Raw genomic sequence first — 6,251 nt, forward strand, 5'->3', positions numbered from 1 at the left:
AAAAAAAAATTAAAACAAAACAAAAACAATTCCACCTCTCTGCTTTTGGTTTAGGAATGAGTATTTCACCCAATCCAGGCCAATGAGACATCAGGAGAAGCCTGCCCCATGACTTCTGGGAAAAGCTTGCTTTCTTCTAAAAAAAAGAGACAGATGATATTGTCCTATTCCCACATGTTACTGTGACTGGTTACAATGCTAGGAAATGCTGCATCAGCTGGAAGATGAAGCTGATACATGTGGAGGAAAGAGCTATGAAAACTGCAGGATTTTAAGCAGATAAATGTGAAGGGAAAAAATAGAAAACTACAGGAAAGCAAGACTGAAGCCCTGATGTACCATTCCTTTAAATAGCTTTATTAGAAGAGAATAAATATTTAAAATCAATTATCTAATCATCCACATTAATAAAGAGGGGAAAAAAACAAAAAAGCAACTTAAGCCAAGTAAGTAGGAGGGGGCATAGAATGAGAAAAACAAGAACAGAGGCTCTGACTCCAGGGAGGATAGAGTAAGCACACTCCTCCTGACCCCATCTCTCACACTAATTGGAAAGTTTGGACAAAATCTGAGGACTCTTCAAAGTAAATGACAGCAAGCAGATTGGGGAAGGAGGACAGAATTTGAAATCTACTAAACTAGCACTGAATTCACTATCTTCTCCACTTGGCATCTCTTTTTCTTAGACTCAAAGGCAGCTTGAAACCCAGAAGTGCACACCGAGAATGAAGAGAAAGTTCCAAGATAAGAATTCTATTTCTGGCCTAAGGAATTGTACACTTAAAATGGTTAAAATGATCAATTTTTATGTTACATATATTTTATCACAATGAAAAACAAAAGTATTGGAAGAAACAAAAATGAAGCTGCTTTAAAAAAAAAAAAAAATCCCTGCCCTAATAAAGTTTGGAGTGGGAAAGGGGGGTTCTAAGGGTCAGAGAGAATGGGGAAATCCCATATACAGTATTTTTTGCTTTATTTCCCTTCTCTTCTACCCCAGTCTTCAAGGAATACTATGACAGTAGCATTGGCGTCAGCAGCACTGCAATGGCAGTAGTCTTTGAGAAGGCATTTAATTAAATTAATTTATTTAATTATCTATTTATTTTAGAGACAGGGCCTCACTGTGTCACCCAGGCTGTGGGAAGGCACTTTAAACTCAGAGGGAGAGGAATACTTTGTTCTGAACAGAGCTGCTTTAGTCCCAGAAGCATGGAGCAAATCCCCATTGCTTTTATTTTCTCTGTGTCCTCTGGCTGCTTGGACCAGGATTCAGAATGCAGTTGGGAGAAGTAAACAGCAGAACTAAACCAGGAAACTAAAATCTCAGCTTTCTAGCTGAAAAACTGGTAAGAGAGGCCCCAGGGAGCCAGGAAAGTGATAAAGTTATTGCAAAGAGGATGGAGATCAAGTGAGATCCCCTAAAGTTTTGTAAGAGCCCGTCTGCTCACCTCTAAACTGCACATGTGTGGAGCTGACCCTAACTGGCACATCACAAGCATTGAGAACTGAGCTACAAGATAGACTACCGCTTAGGCCCCAGATTGGCCACTGGGTGGCACACACAAAGACCCAAATTGAACTGGAAATGTTTGAAACCTGAACTGACATTGAAACTGCAGCCCACACAGTGCAGATCAGAACTCGCAATCTGACCCTAATTAGGGCATTTACCTGTTAAACAAAAACATCAACATTCTCCTTATGACTTAAATACCCAGGATCTGACAGCATAATATTGAAAATGTGCAGGATACAATGCAAAATTACTAGGCACAGAAAGAACCAGGAATATCTCAAGTTGCAAGAGAAAAAAAAATCAAGTGATGCCAACACCTAGATGATACAGATGTTAGGATTCACAGAAAAAACTTTAAGGCAAGTTTTATAACCATGCTTTGAAAGTAAGGGTGAATGAATGGAAGGATATATATCAGGAAAGAAATGGAAGATATAAAGAGGAAACGAATAGAAATTTTTGAAGTGAAAAATACACTGGAATCAACTATTGATACGTATGGCAACATAGATGAATCTCAAAGGCATTATGATGAATGAAAGAAACGAGCCTTAAGAGATTACATACCTTATGATTCCATTTTTATTACATTCTGGACAAGTCAATACTATTGTGACAGATGACAAATCTATGGTTGCCATGAATTAGGGATGTGGCAAAGGCGTGAGTACAACTTGATGGAGTTTTACAGAATAATGAACTATTCTGTATCATGATTTTGGTGGTCATTTCACAAATCTAAAACTCAGAAATATCTGCCCCCCGCCAAAAGTGCCATATTTTGCTGTCAGTTAATTTTATTAAAAGAGAAGAACTCCATAAATAGAGAATAATGAAACAAATAAAGCCAAAAGTTGATTCTTTGAAAAATTAATAAAATTGATAAGCCTCGCGCAAAACTTGAAGTCTTGATTAAGAAAAAAGAAACCAGAAATTAGCAATGTCAGGAATGAAAGAGGGGACATCTCTACAAACATTAAAAAGATATTAAGGAACTATTTAGTATTATTAGACATTAAAAGATATTAAGGAAATAATTGTGAACTTTATGCCAATAAATCTGACAACTTAAATGAATTAGATAAATTTCTTCAAAGATACAAACTATTTCCCCTTATATCTCATGGACCAGAAATGAATCACATACTCATTCCTCGCTGCCAGCAAGGCAAAGCAGTATCTGGCACAGGGAAGCAGAATGGTCATGGATAGCTTAGCTCAATTACAATTTATTCTTACAGCTGGGCACACTCCCAGCTCTCCATCCAAAAAATCAGGAGTGTATTAGAAGTAAGGGGAAGCACTTTGTGTAGGAAGCTAACAATGCTTGCCTGTTAGGTTTTGCAATCAAAAGACTCCTCATACTGTATACTTACTAGCTAAAATGGAATCTTTAAGCAATGTACTGAAAGCGCCCAGAGGGAGATACTTTTGAGCTGAAGGGGATTGAGAGCTCCAAAGCCTGGAAAAAAATCAGTCTTGGATGGAATCTGATAACACCAAATCTGAAGGTCTATGCTTTCCTTCCAATGTGAACACTTTTTTTTTTTTTTTTTTTTTTTTTCCTTTTTGATCAGGATCTTGCTCTGTCCACAAGGCTTAAGTACAGTGATGCGATCACAGCTCACTGCATCCTCAACCCCTCAGGTTCAAGCAATCCTCCCAACTCAGTCTCCTGAGTAGCTGGGACCAAAGGTGCAGGCCACCATGCCCAGCCTGAAAACTTCTTGCTGGCTTCCTCCATTTCAGGGTGCCTCCCTTCCCTCTCAGCACACCATCTCATTTAGGAGCCCTTACAGGCATTCTGTTCATCTCTAGTAGCACTCTACACTGCCTTGTGAATACTTGTTTTTTTTTGTTGTTGCTGTTTATTTCCTTAATAAGAGATGGTAATGTTAAAAGAAGGAATCAAGCTGGACATGGTGGCTCACACCTGTAATCCCAGCGTTTTAGGAGGCTGAGGCGGGAGGATCCCTACCAGGAGTTTGAGGCTGCAGCAAGCTGTGATTACACCACTGCACTCCAGCCTGAGCAACAGAGTGAGACCCCATCTCTTTTAAAGGGAAAAACGAAGAAGGAATCATGACTTCATTTTATTAATCTCTGTATTTCTGGTACCCAGGTAGTATCTGTCTGGTAGTTTTGTTTGTTTTACCATTAATTAATGAATCAGATGTTTGGTATCAAGACAAGGTTGAAAGATTTAGCTGGTAAAGAAATGAGCCCTTTTTGAATTTAGACATATTATTATTTACACAGACATTGAAAGCAAAAGCAAGTGCCAGCTCTCCATGAGCTTTTGTCTCAGATACCAAAATGATGACACCAAAGCAGAAGGGGCTGGATGACTACAGCATACATTGTGGACACCTTGCTGCTGAGGGGTCAATGCCATGCTGCAGCTAAGCCTTGTTATAACCTGTGGCTGTACTCTAAGTGGCTAAGGCAGAATGGCTCACTGGAACCCGGGAAGCAATGAGAAACTGCCTCATGACAGTCTGTTTGGAAGACAGAGAGCTGAGTGGGAAATGGCCTTGCAGTAGCTGCTTACAAGTCTCTCATTGCGCTCATCTTCTGGGAGGATACCAAGGTGTTCTGCCAAGACTCAGATCAGCTGTGGTTCAGGCATTGCCTATATGGTCTATGTGGATATGTGCAAGATTGTCAGGCCCTGGTATGAAGCTGCTCCCTCCATTCAGGTTGTCCAGAGGAACATGATGTTTTATCTTGACTAGATCTTTAAGATGGCAACAAGGGCCACCATTCAGAAAAAATCCCAGAGAACCTCAGAAGGATGGTGTTTCAAAGCAGGCGTTATTAGCGTCTGCCTTCAAAAGAGTAACTTAGTGAGGAAAACCTCACTGTGGTTTCCATGTAGTATTTTAGAAGGAATTAGGAATAGAATGGAGGCCAGGTACAGTGGCTCACGCCTGCAATCCTAGCAATTTAGGAGGTCAAGGCAGGAGGGTCACTTGTGCCCAGGAGTTGGAGAGCAGTCTGGGAAACATAGGAAGACCTCATCTCTGAAAAACAAACAAACAAACAAACAAATTAGCTGGGCATGGTGGAGCACACTCGTTGTTTAAGGACTTGTCAAAAGTGTAAGTCCAGCCTTCCACAAGCATTTCAAGATAAATTATTACAACATAAAATGGAGGCCTTTAATTAGGAGAGTGAAGTGGTTTGATTTGTAATTTTAAATGATCGCATCAGCACCTGTTTTATGGTATAAAATGCCCAGTTACTCAGGAGGCTGAGGTGGGAGGATCACCGAGTCCGGGAGGTTGAAGCTGCAGTGAGCCAAAATTGCACCATTGCCCTACATCCTGGGTGACAGAGCGAGACCCTGTCTCAAAAACAAACAGAATATAATCACAGGAAAAGGGTTTTATAAAACTTTGCAACATTTTTAACTTCCCCAATGTTTCGTTTGAGATTTTTGTTTTCCAACATTAATTAGATATAAAAACTCATAAAACAAAAATGACTTCAGCTAGCCTGTATGAATCAGAAAAGAGGGAAAAGTTGGAAAGAGCAGCCAAGTTGCTTGGGGGCCGTATCCAAGTAGCAGAATGAAAAGGCTGGATTTCTGAAGCTTCCTGCAATGAAGAGAGAAGTTGTTAGCACGGGTTGTGAGAAAAGCTCTGGTCGGAGTGAAAAGCAGTGGTATACCATCAGCTGCTGGCTCACTTGCTCTCTTCATGCACGAATCCAGCAGAGCCTGACGGCACTTTGCAGAGGGCATTTTCCCGATTGAGGCAAAAAGTCAAAGCCTGAGAAACTTGAAATGCTTATGTTAGGTTGGATCTACACTTTTGACCAATCCTTAAACAACAGGGGCTCCTTTATGTGGTGTCTGATGCCAATCATGTGACCTAACTAAAGGCAGCGATGTAACCATCCCACAATTCATTTATTTATTCAACAAACATTTATTGTGTTCTCTATTTACCAGGCAGTCAGCTTCCGGGGTCTAGGCTGGGATGCTGTGGTGAACAAGACAGTCAAAGTCCCTGCCCTTAAGGGACTTAAAGGCAAAACAAAACAAAAAACAAGTAAATAAATGAGATCACTTCCATTAATAATAGTGCCATGAAGGGTCATGTGTCATGAAAGGCTGGTGGTGAGGCTGAGGATCTTGGGCCACACGGAGCTGAAGAGCTGAGGTGACTGGGGGCGCCAGGGTCTGGGGGTGCGGGCAGGCAACAGACCACGGGGGACTTACAAGACATTATAAGGAGTTTTTATGTCATAAATTATTATGGCATAAATTGGAGGGCTTTAAATAGGGGAGTGAAGTGGTTTGATTTGTAATAAATGATTGTGTCAGCAGCTGTTTTATGGTATAAAATGCCCAGCTTGAAGATGACCATGCATTCTACAAATTCACCGTGACATCGTTGCCAAAACCCTTAACCTGTCTCATCTAGTTTTCCTGACAAATAGGTCAGAATAAAGCTCCGTGACATAACTAGTGGGAGCCAAAGATTTGAATCACGTCTTGGTTTCAAATCTTGCTACCCACAAATGAGTTGTGAGCTCTTGTCAAGTTATTTACTGTATTTGTGCCTCAACTATCTCAGCTGTGAAATGGGGATAATGAAAGTTCCTACATCATTTATTTGTGAAAAAATAAATGACATGTAAAGCACGACGAGAGCGCCTGGCACAATGTAGTAAGCTTTCACAAATACTCGCTTTTATTCCTTCTTGCAGGGGATTACTGAGAGGA

Source organism: Chlorocebus sabaeus, chromosome 18, assembly GCF_047675955.1.
Source record: "Chlorocebus sabaeus isolate Y175 chromosome 18, mChlSab1.0.hap1, whole genome shotgun sequence".
In the NCBI taxonomy this organism is placed as follows: Eukaryota; Metazoa; Chordata; class Mammalia; order Primates; family Cercopithecidae; genus Chlorocebus; species Chlorocebus sabaeus.